The following is a 16,865-nucleotide window of genomic DNA, read 5'->3' on the forward strand; positions in this document are numbered from 1 at the left end:
AGCTGCCACAGTGCTTGTGTTTCCAGGGAGACAAACTTTTGGAGTGGTTTTATAGCCGGAAAGACTAGCTAACAGAGAGGTTATGTTGCAGAGAGGTTGTCCGACAGCTGAAGCGTGTTGTGTTACGAGGGAGACCAACCTGGAGTGGTCACGTTATAAAGGAAACCAGGCAATGTTTGGGTTGTGTTACGAGGGAGATGTGCTTGTGTTGCAAGAGAGGCGTACTGCCGCAGTGAATCTGTTGCAGAAGTCTCCAGCCTTCATGAAAGTCTCCTGCTGGAGCGCTCGTAGTTTGAGAGGAACAATGACTGGAGTGGTTGTACTACATGGGAGACAAGCTGCTGGTATGGAAAGTCAGCTATTGGAATGGTTGCTTTGTAGGGAAGACGAGTTGTTCTGTAGAGTAGACAAGCTGCTAGTGTGGCCCGCCGCAGGAGAAGCCAGCCGCTGGAGTGGTGGTTGTGCTGGAGGGGTAGACAAGCTGCTGTAGTGGCGCGCCACAAGGGGAAGTCTGCCGCTGGAGTGGCTGCTGCAGGAGTGGTTTTCCCGCGGTGGATGACAACTCCTGGGTAGCTACTTTACACAAGGAACCAGATGCTATTCTGACTTTTTACACACACACACACACACACACACACACACACACACACACACACACACACACACACACACACACACACACACACACACACACACACACACACACACACACACACACACATACACACACACACACACACACACACACATACACACACACACACACACACACACACACACACACACACACACACACACACACATACACACACACACACACACACACACACACACACACACACACACACACACACACACACACACATACACACACACACATACACACACACACACACACACACACACACACACACACACACACACACACACACACACACACACAATTATGTGACAGCTGCGTTGTAAGGAAGACCAGGTTTTTGTCTTTTGCAGTTAAGACTGAATAGTTAATCATCCGTCCACACGTTCAGGTTCAACGGTGGTTTTGACCCGCACGGTTTAATCTGAGTGGAAAACAATGCGTGTAGCGGCCCTAAGAGCAGCTATGTTATAGGGAAAACAAACTGTTATTTCGCTTTGTCACAAGGGTGTGAAGCGCTGGATTGCCTGTGTTGCAAGGACCAATTGCAAGAGTACTATTGTTGCAGAAGAGGCTAACCGCTAGTGTTGTAGTGTTGCGGGATAGATGAGCTGCTGTAGTGATTTGTTGATGGAAAAGTAATTTGATGTTGTGCATCTTACAAAGTCAGTTCCCAGGGTACTATAGTTGCAGGGCTTGATTGTCGAGGGGGAAGTTGAGTGTTGAGGTGATCATGTTGTAGTGAAAGGGTTGTTGTTAGAAGGGATGTGTTGTAGTCAATGTCCAGCTGGTTTTATGGCTTCTTTCACAAGTTCTTTCACAAGTTAGGTGCTTGAGTGATTGCTTTGTAAAGAGACAAGGTGATGCTGGAGAGGTTGTTTTCCAGTGGAACTTAAGTACTAAACTTCTTTGTCAAGGAAGGCTAATTTCTCCGGAGATTTTATGGCAAGTAAGAATACTAGATATTGCACTGGTTGAGATACACGGATGGCCAACTGCTAGAGTGGGTGTGTTGAATGGGAAGTTGGCTTTTACAACCGTTGTGTTGCAAAGAAGGCCAGCTGCTTTCTTGGTTGTTTTCAAGGGAGACCATGTGTTCGATTGGTTGTGCTTCAAGGATGGTCAGTTGTCGGAATGATTGTATTGCAGGGAAAGCCAGATGCTCTAATGGTTGTTTTGAAGGGGAGGCCACCTGCTTCAGTGGTTGTGTTGCAGAGAAGGCCAGCCATTCCTGTAGTTGTGCTACAAGGGTGAGCAGCTGTTTGAGTAGATGCATTGGAAGGGAGGTCAGCTTCTCGAGTGTTTGTGTTGCAGGCGAGGCCAGGTGTTCAAGTGCATGTGTTGCAGAGGGCTTCCTACTGCATTGGCTGTATCGCATGAGAGGCCAGGTGTTCAAACGCTCGTGTTGCATGAGAGGCCAGGCGTTCAAGTGCATGTATTGCAAGGAGGATACAGTTACTGCAGTGGTTGTGTTGCAGTTGAGGCCAGGTGCACGAGCGGTTAAGGCGCAGGAGAGCCCGACCACCTGGGTTGCAAGGAGACCCAGAGATGGAGAGCAACAAAGGAATCAATCAGCAACAGACTTAACAGGAAAGAGTTTCATTGTATCTGGCCATAAAGGTCGTCTCACTAATGAAGTGGCACATTCAGTTCCAGGAACTCTCCTTGGTATAAACGTATTCCTTTGTGCAGTCTGGCAATGGATGTGGTTAATATCAGAAGCCTGCTGGTTTGATGATGAATGCTGAGGTGTGTTCACCATCGAGCTTAGCAATGGCTTAGATTATATAGTTATTGATTATTGTATTTTCCTATGTTTCCTGGTGTGTATTTTCTTTTTCTTTAGTATCTCAAACATACACCCTAAAGCTGAAGAAAGTTATACTGATTCCAGAATCGTTTGGTGGCAAAACTATAAGGATTCCATGAGCTTAGTTGGACGACGCAAGACAAAGAGAAATGAGGCTCCCGGAGGGGAAGTGTGTCTGAAGAAGACGATGATGTTCGTTCAGAGAGTCGCCAGGATGACGACACAATTGAAGCTTCCAAAAGAAACTCTCGTCCCTGGAAATCTGGTGATACTGACAGTGAAACGCAAACCTTACGTGAAACGTGAGTTTTGCTTAAATTTTTTTTTTTTACCATTTTTCGTTGTAACCGTACAGAGTTAAAAATGAATATCCCAAAATCCTTGATTTGCTTAGTATCGGATAAGGAAGGATAAAAAAGCTTATTCTTGATAATGATCATAATAATAATGATATACATACATATATGTATATATATATATATATATATATATATATATATATATATATATATATATATATATATATATATATATATATATATGTATATATATATATATATATATATATATATATATATATATATATATATATATATATATATATATATATATATATATATATATTTTATTTTTTTTATTTTATTATACTTTGTCGCTGTCTCCCGCGTTTGCGAGGTAGCGCAAGGAAACAGACGAAAGAAATGGCCCAACCCCCCCCATACACATGTATATACATACGTCCGCACACGCAAATATACATACCTACACAGCTTTCCATAGCTTACCCCAGACGCTTCACATGCCTTGACACTGACAGCACGTCAACCCCGGTATACCACATCGCTCCAGTTCACTCTATTCCTTGCCCTCCTTTCACCCTCCTGCATGTTCAGGCCCCGATCACACAAAATCTTTTTCACTCCATCTTTCCACCTCCAATTTGGTCTCCCTCTTCTCCTTGTTCCCTCCACCTCCGACACATATATCCTCTTGGTCAATCTTTCCTCACTCATCCTCTCCATGTGCCCAAACCACTTCAAAACACCCTCTTCTGCTCTCTCAACCACGATCTTTTTATTTCCACACATCTCTCTTACCCTTACGTTACTCACTCGATCAAACCACCTCACACCACACATTGTCCTCAAACATCTCATTTCCAGCACATCCATCCTCCTGCGCACAACTCTATCCATAGCCCACGCCTCGCAACCATACAACATTGTTGGAACCACTATTCCTTCAAACATACCCATTTTTGTTTTCCGAGATAATGTTCTCGACTTCCACACATTCTTCAAGGCCCCCAGGATTTTCGCCCCCTCCCCCACCCTATGATCCACTTCCGCTTCCATGGTTCCATCCGCTGCCAGATCCACTCCCAGATATCTAAAACACTTCACTTCCTCCAGTTTTTCTCCATTCAAACTCACCTCCCAATTGACTTGACCCTCAACCCTACTGTACCTAATAACCTTGCTCTTATTCACATTTACTCTTAACTTTCTTCTTCCACACACTTTACCAAACTCAGTCACCAGCTTCTGCAGTTTCTCACATGAATCAGCCACCAGCGCTGTATCATCAGCGAACAACAACTGACTCACTTCCCAAGCTCTCTCATCCCCAACAGACTTCATACTTGCCCCTCTTTCCAAAACTCTTGCATTTACCTCCCTAACAACCCCATCCATAAACAAATTAAACAACCATGGAGACATCACACACCCCTGCCGCAAACCTACATTTGGTGGACAGAGGGGGGGTAGTGGAAGCTTTGCGGAGGATGAAAGCCGGCAGGGCAGCGGGTTTGGATGGTATTGCAGTGGAATTTATTAAAAAAGGGGGTGACTGTATTGTTGACTGGTTGGTAAGGTTATTTAATGTATGTATGACTCATGGTGAGGTGCCTGAGGATTGGCGGAATGCGTACATGGTGCCATTGTACAAAGGCAAAGGGGATAAGAGTGAGTGCTCAAATTACAGAGGTATAAGTTTGTTGAGTATTCCTGGTAACTTGTGTGGGAGGGTGTTGATTGAGAGGGTGAAGGCATGTACAGGGCATCAGATTGGGGAAGAGCAGTGTGGTTTCAGAAGTGGTAGAGGATGTGTGGATCAGGTGTTTGCTTTGAAGAATGTATGTGAGAAATACTTAGAAAAGCGAATGGATTTGTATGTAGCATTTATGGATCTGGAGAAGGCATATGATAGAGTTGATAGAGATGCTCTGTGGAAGGTATTAAGAATATATGGTGTGGGAGGAAAGTTGTTAGAAGCAGTGAAAAGTTTTTATCGAGGATGTAAGGCATGTGTACGTGTAGGAAGAGAGGAAAGTGATTGGTTCTCAGTGAATATATATATATATATATATATATATATATATATATATATATATATATATATATATATATATATATATATATATATATATATATATATATATATATATATATATAAAGTGTTTTACCCGAGGTAACAACATACTGTAGCTAATAAAGTGCTAAAACAGTTTAAACAATGACTAAGATTTTCTTGATACTCAACGGAATCAATGGTTCCTATTAGAATATTTACCATTTATCTAACAGATAACAGAAGTTTCCTTATCTTTATTGAACTTTAATTGCAACTAGTTATCAGTACTGGGACTCGAGTCTATTTTGTATGAAATGAAGCATAGACAAGAACCTTTGTCTTGTATATAACTTGAATCCTTTATTGTCTTCAGACGAGACAGCCACCTCCGTTTGTGGTGATATGGGTCTGTCTTTCTAGCCAGGGTCGAGATCCATCTCAAGTCGACCAAAACCATTCCCTCTCTCTAGCGTCTGAGAGCATTATAATAACCTAGGACAAACCTGAAATCGTTCCTTGCGTTCTGGTGGAACGGCTTCGTTCCTTTACAGTCAGTCAGCCACGTTTCGTGAATAGTCTGCAAGTGTAACATTTGGCCTGAGCGAAGCCTGATCTCTTCTCCAATCATTGAGGTCAGGAATGTACCCGGCGCGTGACCGTCACACAAATTAGTGAAGCTCCGGTGTCGGGTTCCCATGTGCCGTGTTCACTGAATTAGTGGCCAGGTGGAGAGAAGATGAGGACGAACTATGCAACAGTTTCGGGTTTTCCAGATATGCTGGAGGCTGCGTCAGTAGGGGTGATAGCGCTGTGTGATCGACACATACGAATCATATATCCGGAAATGATATGTGATATAATCACGTGATATTTAGACATACGAAATATTCTTTTAGGAAACTAGTCACGTTTTATCTCGTCTTTGGGTTATATTTCTTTCTGCTGTTCATTATTCCCTTTCCATTTAGGTTAATTTCTTCAGAGATCAGAGCTGCAGCAATTCATTTCCATTCATTGATAATAAATCCACCAGGAGCTCAGAATCGGTCGTCCATCAACACGAGTCTCTACATGTCTTCGATCCTAGACAGAGGAGGCAACCAATCATCATGTGTGGAATCCACAAATGAAAGCTGCATGCCTCAGCTGCACACCTGAAGTGCGCAGGAAGACTTGTCTTCTTGTAATAATGCATGGAAAATTTCTGGCCTAATATTACCATTATTTTCTCCTTCTTGGGTCATGATAGGAAAGATTCTGTTGAAATTTTTGTGTCCCTGTCTATTTCTCTGTCTTTCTAATTATCTATCTGTCTCTTCATCTGTCTCTCAATTACTCTATCTGTCTATATTGATCGAATACATATATATGTATCTATTTCTTATATCTCATATTCATTGAGGAGAGTGAAATACAGTCATGTAAACACAGACTTTGTAGATCAGACTTTGGGGTCAAAAAAGACCTTCATTCCCTCGCGTCTGGCACTGGTTACATGTCAGATGTGTTAGGTGTGTCGTCTAGGGGACTGTCTGGAGGAAGCTGTCGGCGGGAGGCGAGGCTGGCGGGTCCTTGCATGATGCAGTGGGCTCAGTCTGGCTCAGAATTTGGCTGTGTTGGTCTTCGTGGCTCAGGGACTAAGTTCCGTGTCCTGGAAACGCTGGTGCAGCCTCTCCAAATGTATGGATTTGAGGACCTAACCAGAGGGCATTACTAGAGAGGTTGTCAGTCAAGAGAGAGAGTTGGTTTTAAAGTGTCATTTGTGACGTAATCATCCCGCCTCATATCACATATCTTCCTCAGGCATTTAATTTCCAACATTATCCTCTGTAGTCCAAATGAGATGACCTTTTTACCTGGAACAAACTGCAGTCACACTTCGTGTACCTCACTTCATTTTGATGTTCCTCAAAACATCATTTTAAAAGTCCTTACGAGATCTCTATTTCGGAATGTTTAACTCCAGTCCAATATGGCTGCCAAATATAATGGTTTTGTTAGATTTGACGCATTTGTGTGATTTGAATTTATCGAATCGCATTGTTGGACATTGAAATGCATTGCTTGAACTACAGGCAAACTCACTAGGACATGTATTTACGCGACCCATTTATTACCAACATATATCAAGGACAAGGACATCATTTCTCACAAGATTCTCACACAATTCATTTTTCTGTCTTGCAAATACCGTTGTATCGTGTCCACTTAGCTACAGTCTTTCCTACAACTCACATATTATTGAAAACTCATCACCTTGTCCTCTGTATCACTGTCTTTTTGAAAGTGTAATTGGAAACGTATCACCCAATACGTAAACACATTTACAGAGGATGATGAAGGCAGTTCCAGATGCATCAGGTATGCATTTGAGGTTAACAGATTCATGCCACCTACATATTAAGAGGTACATCCCTTGGTAACATTCATGTTTAGCGAAACATAACTCACATCTGAAACAGTTTACAGCACTGCCTACGATGTTCACAACAATAGCTGGGTTAACATCATCACAGAACATACTGTTCCCAGAAAAGAGAGTCTTTAAGTTACTCATGTCAGTTCTGTAACACATTCATTAACATTATAACTCTCTGAATGAATGGATGCATAAGTGATCAAATACGTATAAGGCAGTGAATGCAGTGGTGATAATTCACTGCTGTGGTTAGATCAGTGGGGGCGCTTTATCCTGCCAAACTAAGTATAGTTATCTGTGAATTCTGTTGAGTGTGAGTTGCTACTGATTCTACCATGGCATTCTCTGGCTACAGCTAAGCAAGGTAGACCATATTACTGGCATATGAATCTTCTATTCTTACTTTCCTTTTACCAACCGCAGTAGCTGACATCCAGTGATTCTGTTGGTGTGGTGGGCTGGTCGGCCTATATTGGCAGACATCTTCCATCCACCTTATATCCTCCCTAGTCTTCTGCCTTCATATTGAAGCCTCTCCCATTCCATCATCAGACAGTATACACCGAAGCCATCAGCTCTTTGTGCTTGTGTAGGACGTGAACAATTTTTTGAATGGCTCTTTATCCACGTACTTGAAGGAAATTCTAATATCTAACATCTGGTATCCTTTACAGTTCCAGCTAGAAAATGTGTCGAGGGGCTTACTTTCGCTATGACCGGTCCTCATTACTTTACTGTACATTTACTTTGAGTTTTACTAACCAAATCTCAACAAATTTGAAATCTATTTAGAACCACTCGTAAGATGATGCAATCTTTCTCGCTTCCACTTTACTCTGTGTCGTCTGCAAACATATTCAGGCAGGAATCAGTACGTTCGTGCAATTCATTCACAAAGATCAAGGAGAGCAATGGTCCCAGGAGAGACCCTTGGAGAACGCTACTAATGACTTCAACCCATTCCGAGAAGGCTCCTTTAACGCGCTTCCTTTTTCCTATCATCAAAGAGACGAGATGAGGAAGCCTCGTACCCTTGTGTTCTTCACTAGCTTAACAGTCTCGCCACTAGTGAAACCTCCAGAAAAAGACATTGACTGGCCATCCTTAAGTCGTGTTGGCTCCTTAGAAACGACGGAGTCATCACTCACAAATGCAAGCCACTGTGGCTTATTGGCAGAGCCTCACAGGAACAGTCAATACTTTGTCACCTCCCGACGGTTGCACCACACACTTGGTGACCTGTGGTAAAGTCACCCGCATCTTGTCATCGATATTTACTTCATCCGCTTTACTGAATGTTCTTTGTTATATCTGTAAAACACGTCGCTAATAACGTCATTGCTCAGAGGTTCATCCTGTAAAGACCTCAGGATCGTCAGATATATCGTGTGATTATCAAAAGATTCGAAAAGAGGCTCATTTAATGACTGGGTTATTACCATTCCATCAGTGATGTATACATGTCCTTCTCCATCTTGGGTGCTACAAGACTATGAACGGTGAGTAAACCTCCTCACGTATCCTTATGTTGGCTACTCTTACAGAATACTCATACCACCAAAGCAAACCAACACAGATATCATATTCCCACTTTCTATGCATTATGAAAAAAGGATTTTGTTCAACCGCGGAAAGAGATAGCCAACATTTTGACCGCTATGCCAACTGGGCTCCGGCTTCAAGTAAACATAAAAAGCATCATGTTTAATGTTTTGATTGTATATGTACGACTGGCACATTAAGAATGATCAAAATCATACTGAACAATATGTGTGGTGTATAGCCCGAAAAACACCTTTAGGCTCTAGCTTCCGTGTAGTCACATAAAACAGTGTTTGGTTTTCTCTGTTTGTGACGTATTATATGTTAAGAATATATGAATTGATAATTAAAGTGATTATTAAAATATCTTAAGTACTTTACAGATCTGAAAGATGTTTGTTAATACTTTCTATTCTTATACTTAATGAAAATGCCTACTGCTGTGATTTTGCATTGTTTATGTGCTCTTTGTTGCCCTAATGAATGATTCCCTTTTTATCAAGTTTCTCCAAACATTGAAAATGAGAGAGAATGTTTTTACTCATTAGTATGTTTGACTGTTACCATTTTAGAATATCAATTGCTTACAAAGACCTTAATTTCATTAATGTACTGTATTGTATTTTCTTTAACACCTTAACACCTCATTAGTCACGCAGTGCAATGGAATTAGCCTATTATTTAATGCAATGCAGTGAAAACAAGCATTAATACATGCACTTTATTATGTTACAAAAGAAGAAAAGCTAGACAAACTCACACACAGACGCAAAAACACTGAAAATCATTTTCCAAATATCATACATAGATTATCGGAATTACATGCAACAGACACTTAATAAGTGTGGCTGAAGGTTACAACTCAGGCTGCATGCTATTTAGCAAACTAAGTCACACATTTACAATATGGAAAAGTATCAAGATCCATAGTAATCACATATCGATAATACAAAACTCAAGCTCCTCACAGAAACAAAATATAAAGCCATGCAGAGTGAAGCAGAGACAGCAATATCTATGCAGGTAATGAGCAAAATAATCATAGGACAGAGCCATATTTTCCTTGATGCAGTGCATGTTAATCTGAAAAGTAAATATAAAAAAATCATGCATACCACTGCTGCCATGTACTTTACTCCTGTTCATTAGAAGATTAAGCCTATAAATGAGGGAAATATAATCTTTCATGGTCAAATTAGGTTTGGTTAGGTTGGGATAGGTTAGGTTAGGCTTGGTTAGGTCAGGTTAGGCAAGGTTTGGCTAGGTTAAGTTAGGTTAGGTTAGGTTAAGTTAGGTTTGCTTAGGTTAGCTTAGGTAAGGTTAGGTTGGGTTAGGTTGATTTAAATATTTTTAGTGATTTTTCCTTGATGTTTGTTCCATGCTGATTTAAAATCTCCATCCATCTCAGGTACAGAAAACTGTCCTGCAGAAACTTGGGTTGGTAAATGTAAAACACTGCTGTGTTTTATCATTTCTGTAACAATACAAAAGAAATTTCTGTGACATATCTATTTATATGGAATACTCATTTGTATCTTTTCTGAGCTGCATAACAATACAATAATATGTAAACCGCTACCAAGTCAACATTATTATCAGCCATTATCTGACATGGTTTATTCATGCATATAACACTATGAAACGCTTACCTTTCCTTCTCCCTCGGGAATCTATGAAATACATCCTCTGGTTGTGTTTCTTCTTTATGTGTACATGCAACACATGGATGACTTTCTTCCGCCACTTGTTTTTGATTTTGGATGACGCGACTCAGATGACAAGCGCCGCTGGTGCTGCCACCTATCGACTGCCTAAAACAACACACCAGTGTTGTGGCTACGAACCTCATACTCCGAGACACCTGCTTTTCCCATCTTGCTTGTTTGGGTCTTTGGTGGAGACGGACCAGCAGTTGAGGTGACATCAGAGATGTTTACATGGTGCTGTGACAAACCTCGCCCATACCCTACTACCCAACACGTTCGCCCAGCGTTAGCAGCAGCAGCACAGACGAGGGAAATATAATCCGTCATGGTCTGCACAAGGGGCAGCCGAGCGGAATGTATTGTTGTGTACTTCGTGTATTGTGTGGCTATGATGAAATGAACACGAGAACTTTTCGCTTCAGTGTCAAAAGTAGAATAAAGTGTAATTGAAACGGTAAAGAGGATCTCGGGCCCTGGGGAGCGACCCCCTTTGCCCTTACTCCCTCTCGTCAGGCCTGATCATGTGTTGTGTGTTCAAGAGTTGTATCGTTTCTATACAAACAATTGTCCTGTAGTACTTTTCAATACCAAAGAAACACTTTTTCCATGTGATACGTGATTTAAGGCCCCAGAAAAGTACTGCGATAGACTGTAATAGCTTGTGATTTTAAAGAAAAGACCGAAGACTTGAGGAGTTAGCGCAGTGTTGAAATCGACGAAGTAGGGTTCGGCAAACAGCTCGTGTCATCCTTCGAAATGTAAGGTAAGTTTTGATTGGTACTTTTGGTTAGGTTGTGGCTAGGTTAATGCTACTGTATCTTGATTTATGTTGGAAGAGAAACAGGTGAGCTGTACACTAAGCAGAGACATTTTTCTTTCACGTATTTTGTTGCACGTCTTTTTGTTTGATTGTTATATGTACCAGTGTTATATACATGCCATGTGTGTGTTGCATTATAGTGTGTTGGTAGGTACTGTAATTGCTTTTCTTTTTGTAATGTTAAGTTTTTGCTGTTGTAATGTCAAGGTGAGGCTCTTCCGTTAATTTTTCGAGTCTTTTAGGGCATCCGCTGTGGGTTGGTTATATCTTCCTCCTGTATTATGTTCATATTAAATTCGTCTTGGTCTCCAGTGTTCTGTCGGATATTCTTGGTTCTCGTATAAATTCGTATAATATATGCAGAGATTCTGTCTTATACTGTGCGTAGAGCTGCTCCACTGTGCAGCTATATGGTGGCTACTCCTTTGTTGCAAAAACTGTTAAAGTGAGAAATTTGCTGGGATAAGGTGGCATTATACAGGCACACTATATGACAACAGATCACACAACTACCAGACAAAGATCCAGAAAACAAACAAACAAACCGGATCGGATCATTCGTTGTTGTGATCCTATAAGTGTGTTACCTCCTTAAATTCATTCACAATGACGACGTGAAAACGCTTAACCTTTGTTAGTTAACCTTGCTACACTGACCATGGTAAGATCAATTTCAGTAACAGTCTCTTTCACATGTTGTAAGTCATCACAGTGTAGTGAGTATTGGTTTAGAGAACGTCCGTTAAGACGGCCACGGTCTCCGTTTCTCGCCCTCCTCAGGGATCGTAAAGCCAAGCTCCCATGCACAATGGTAGCCAAGGGTGGGGGGGGGGGGGGCGGTGTGTGTAAGGCGCTCCTCAACTCCTGGTAGGCCTGTCGCCCATAACAGGCGGTTGGCAGTCAGTAACGACCTTAAACCGGGCGGCCGAAGGAGAAAACTTGCAGAGGGCTGTGTTGTGGTTAAGACGGCGCGACGCCTCGGGCTAGACTTCAAACCTCGCCTCATTTGGTTCACACTCGCCCCTGGGATTCGTTCCTCGACCGTGTGTCGATGTGCTCGTTGCTTGGCTAAACTACCAGCCACATTGTATCCATATGCACACACATGTGATATCATATTCATAATCAGATTAACATTGTCAGTAGGACTGATGAGCTTCAAAGCAGCTTTCGAATGTGCGTATCATAATTCAATGATTATAAGCTGTAGTATGTTAATGGGACATTTTAATGTCTGTTAATTCCGTCTATAATGCTGAGCTATTATTAGCTACTCTACGAACTTTGGAAGCAAGAGGAGCGTGATACGATGCGCAGCCGCAAACAAGGACTGACGTTCCACAGAACCATCAGGATAGTAAACTACTGAGTTTGGAGGAATGTTGTGGTGGATGATTCTAATTGTGAAAGGACTATTAAGAGATTTACTGATGGTCGGTAGGACTGCTGGTAGATCGGCAGTAGGAGAGGCCCTGGGGGGATCAGGGGTAAATCTTGGGGACTGGGAGATCCGGTCCTTTGTCACGTAGGTCTGTGTAAACTTCCAGGGACCTGAGGCTGTTGTACACTGTTGTCGTTCGCCAGCTGTGTCCTCTCGGCGAGGACCGACTCCATTCTCCTCTGTATGGCGCATCCCTTACCTTTCTCTATTAAGGATCTAAACGACCAAGGAGGAAGTGAGATTGAGTTGACACTGTGGGCTGGAGGTGTGTGTTTCTGGGCATAAATTCCCGTTTTAGTCCAGCTTGGGCTAGACGGTTCCCTCTGACATATGCAGGAACGTTCCGGCAGCTTTACATGTGGTTGTCCCAGAGGTGAGGGACGTGTTGTTAGCAGAAAAATTCCCCACCGACGATAGTGAACGAATCTTTCGTGTTCATGTAAACATCGGGCTGCCTTACTTACTATATGAATATTATATATATGAGAACATTGTCTAAATAAAGTTTCAGAGCAATGAACATTGTTGCCTTGATAGCCAACATGGTAATGGATCACCCTCATAGGTACATAGGAGTATAAGCTTAACTAATGTCATACGAGCTAACTCTCTTGGTAACCTATGTAGTGATGAGCTTGGGAAGCTGGAGAGCCTAAAATTGTGTTACACGAGGGTAAGTTTCTTGTAGCGGCACTACATCTACTTCGTCCCGTCACTAGCCCGTGGAGGAGGAGGTGCTCTCCGTCCAGGACCCTCCTCACTCCACTATGCAATCCCGAGAAGTGTTTTGCGTTGCGAGTCGGATCCTGTAGCTTTGTCAGCTCCGTGAGCATGTTAGTTCGTCGTTAATCATTATCACTGAATGTTCCGCTGAAGGTCGTGTGTTGTCTCCTATAACTCTTTCACCTCCATGAACTATTTCATCCTGTCGTAGTTCATTAATCCGCTTGATGATCTTCGTAAGTGACCTAAGTAATATTTGTGATCCCGTAACTTCCACTGTTGTTAGTGAAGATTCCGCTTGTGCCTGTGAAGCGTGTTCCGAATCCATTCGAACCTGAGGTGATAGTTGTTCCGAATCGTCTGTACCGGTTGATGAGCTATGTTTAGCTTCCACTGCTGTGGTTTGTTGATTTATTTGTAACCCAAAGACAACATTGCTGGGTGGTGGTGGGCGCCAGAGTTTACGTGGACTTGAGCTTCTGTATGATTGTAGCTCAGGGCTGTAAGTTGCTCCTTACTCTTGCTGACACTAGTAGCTGCTGCATTACCTAAGTCTGTCTGGAAAAGATTGAGGTCGGATGTCATGAGGCTCCATGCATCCGTTTCTCTTTTCATTCGCTGCCTCTGTAATTGAAGTCGTGCGTTTTCCTACCGTAGAATTTTTGCTTGTTCTGAGCTATCCAGATTAGTTTGCACTCTCCTCTTGAAATCTGTTTTTCTGCAGTTTTGGTCGTGAGCCATTCACTGTACCATCCATCGATCTCTCCTCGGAAAACCATTGTTTGAAATCTCTCATAGACTGTGATTGGTTCTCGATGGCCATCATGTTTTTATCAATACTCTTTATCCCGGACTGTAAAGCCTCAATCCGCTGGGAGGGGCTTTCAGGAGTTTTCGTCTCTTAATGCACTGTGCGTCGGGAGAGGCAGGAAATTCTAGTGTGCTTCGAGGGTTTACGGGTGGCTAGCTGGGACACAGACAGAGGTTCGAGTTCTGTGGAACGGGGATGAACTGTCCCGTATGATTTCCCTCTCTATTAAGTCTCGGCCTCTGTGGACATTTCTGTTCCAACCACAATGATGATCGAGCAGTTTGGACGTTCAGCCTGAACCACTTCCTCACTGGCTCTCATCATGACCGAACCTCTGACACATGTAACACTTTATCGGCTCTGTGACGACTTGAAATATCCTCGTTGTCCTACCTTCACTCTTCCCAGGCAGGGTCACCACCTTGATGGTTTGTTGTCCATGCCTTCAGTCTTCCGCTTTCTCCGCTGTGCCCGAGGCAGTTTCTCACACACGCTTATGGCAAGACGCACGGTCTATCCCAGGAGGATCAACTTCGTCACGTTTCTCATAGCTTTTTACTTTCGCTAATTTATCATTCCTGTCAGCTGATTTCCTTCCCTATAGTGTCCTGGGCGGCCTCCTGGTCATGTCCATTTAGAACCGGCTGCTCCCTGAGGTAATAATGAATCAAAAAGCTTATCTCTTAAATGATTCTACGAAATGAGTTCCATTAACTTTATTAATGTTTCCTTGGTAAGTTGCTCTGGGAGCTCGAACTTAAGCCACCTTAATAGCAGCTGCTGCCGTCTTAACCTCCCGGGGCAAATTTTTCTCTGCAACTCTTGGTGTCTACTACCGAACCATTCTGTTCAAAAATCAAGTTGCACAGTTGCAAGATGCTTATCGCTTATCAAGACCGTTGCACAAGGAAAGCAAATCACAACACTGAGTGTTTGGATTTAGTTTGTTCGTAGATGTTACCTTTACATTAAGAGTTCTTGATACCTTGAACTTTCCCTCGCACTGGTCTGAGCTAAATAAGCGGCAGCAAAACACACCCTCGCAAGATGGACTGCATGTAGAGATGTCCATCACCATGATGATATGCGCATCATTAGTGCCAGGGAACTGTAGATAGACGTTGATTGTGGCGTAGTGGAAAAATACACCATTCTTTAAGACAAGAACGTGTCATTTGCAGAGATGCCGGGTCGGAGGATCATAAAAGCTTGAGTTATAGTTGACAGGGTTGTGTGACTACCTTAGGTCAGATTCAGCGGGTTTTTTTTTCCAGTATAAGACAAAGATTATCCAAACAGCTACGGATATGACAGCGCATGTTATTTCTAATAGATTGCCCAGTAATAAGTAAATTGACGAAACTCGATAGTAACACAGCATGATAGAGCGAAGTAAATTCATATTGACTGAGTAAACCATAATTTTCGGATGTAACATATGTCGGAGGATACTAAGCTGTGGTCCCCAGGGTAAAAAGATGTTGAGCGGCCAGCGCAGAGTGAAGGTCACAAAACCAGAGTGAAAACACGGCAGTCACAGACCCAACTCTGCTTCACTCCTTCAACTCAGATTCTCGTATATGTTTTACAAGTACTCGGAGCTCAGTGCTTGTTCTGATATGACAGCTTAAGCATGAATTAACATATACACACTGAGGAACTAGATTTCTATTCATTATATCTTGCTGCTACCTCTATGTTTCCACATGGCTATGTTCACTAATATGGTGAGAACACATGCCCAGTATCATCATCCTATTGGTGACTGTTTATGGGTACGCAAAAGATGAGTGACGGTATTGATGGGAACTGCTTGGAAAGAAACTATCATAACACAAGATTTGCCAAAGATGGTACATGTGATAATCATCAGGTTTTCACTGGCGTGGTTTAATGATGAAGATCTTCACTTGGTCTCGTTTCATTCCTGCGGCTTTAAGTACTGTAGCTTGCTTATGCTTCCTGATGTATTCATTATCTTCTGTCACTTTTGCTGGAGGCGCTTTCTTTGTTCGTTACAGGTTAACAGACCTGAAATGAGTTACCAACTTTTTGGAGCAGCACAACCTTGTACTGGTAGTGTCTGGTGATCACCTGGAACCATTATTTTGTGACATGTTCCCAGATAGCCGTTGCAGCAAATGGTGTTGTGGCATCAAGGAACAAGCTGGGGCTGAACCTTGTCTTGTTCGTGGTCACCAGAGAGACCACTATGCCTTCTCCATTGGCTTCGGGTCTGCCTTTGCAGCTCTCGAGAGGAGAGGACAACTCGCTCTACCATCAACAGTCTTGTTTTCTGAGAGGAAAGCCCAGATGACGTCCATGTGGTGGTGAGAACTTGCATTATCTCGCACATGCTTGGTAATGTCCTCCTTTGCTAGATGCTGCAGGTACAAATGAACCTGTACAGCAGTGTTACGCTCCTCTGCATGGGTCTAGATGGAATTGTTCCTGCCATGTTGATACTTGCATCGTCCATAGCTATGCTAAAGGAGTTCGATCATGGTACCTGGTGAGCTGCCAGTGCCGCATTCCTCCTTTTGTAACCTGGTTTGAGAACTTCTTGTTATATTTCCGGTTATCAAGCGCGTCTGGCAG

The 16,865-nt window shown here is 42.6% G+C and overlaps 1 protein-coding gene across 4 annotated transcripts in view; it reads left to right on the top strand.

The window, feature by feature from the left end:
- Positions 1-10,579: 10,579 nt before the first annotated feature.
- LOC139749858 (uncharacterized) overlaps positions 10,580-16,865 on the top strand; it is a 198,267-nt gene continuing 191,981 nt past the window's right edge. For 3 of the 4 annotated variants that reach the window (XM_071664192.1, XM_071664190.1, XM_071664194.1), the window contains exon 1: positions 10,587-11,235. The gene's annotated coding sequence lies outside the window, so the exon portion shown is untranslated. Of the gene's footprint in view, positions 11,236-16,865 lie in introns of all 4 variants that reach the window. The other variant, XM_071664196.1, reaches the window with a different exon arrangement.

This window comes from Panulirus ornatus, chromosome 8 (assembly GCF_036320965.1).
Source record: "Panulirus ornatus isolate Po-2019 chromosome 8, ASM3632096v1, whole genome shotgun sequence".
NCBI classification, from domain to species: domain Eukaryota; kingdom Metazoa; phylum Arthropoda; class Malacostraca; order Decapoda; family Palinuridae; genus Panulirus; species Panulirus ornatus.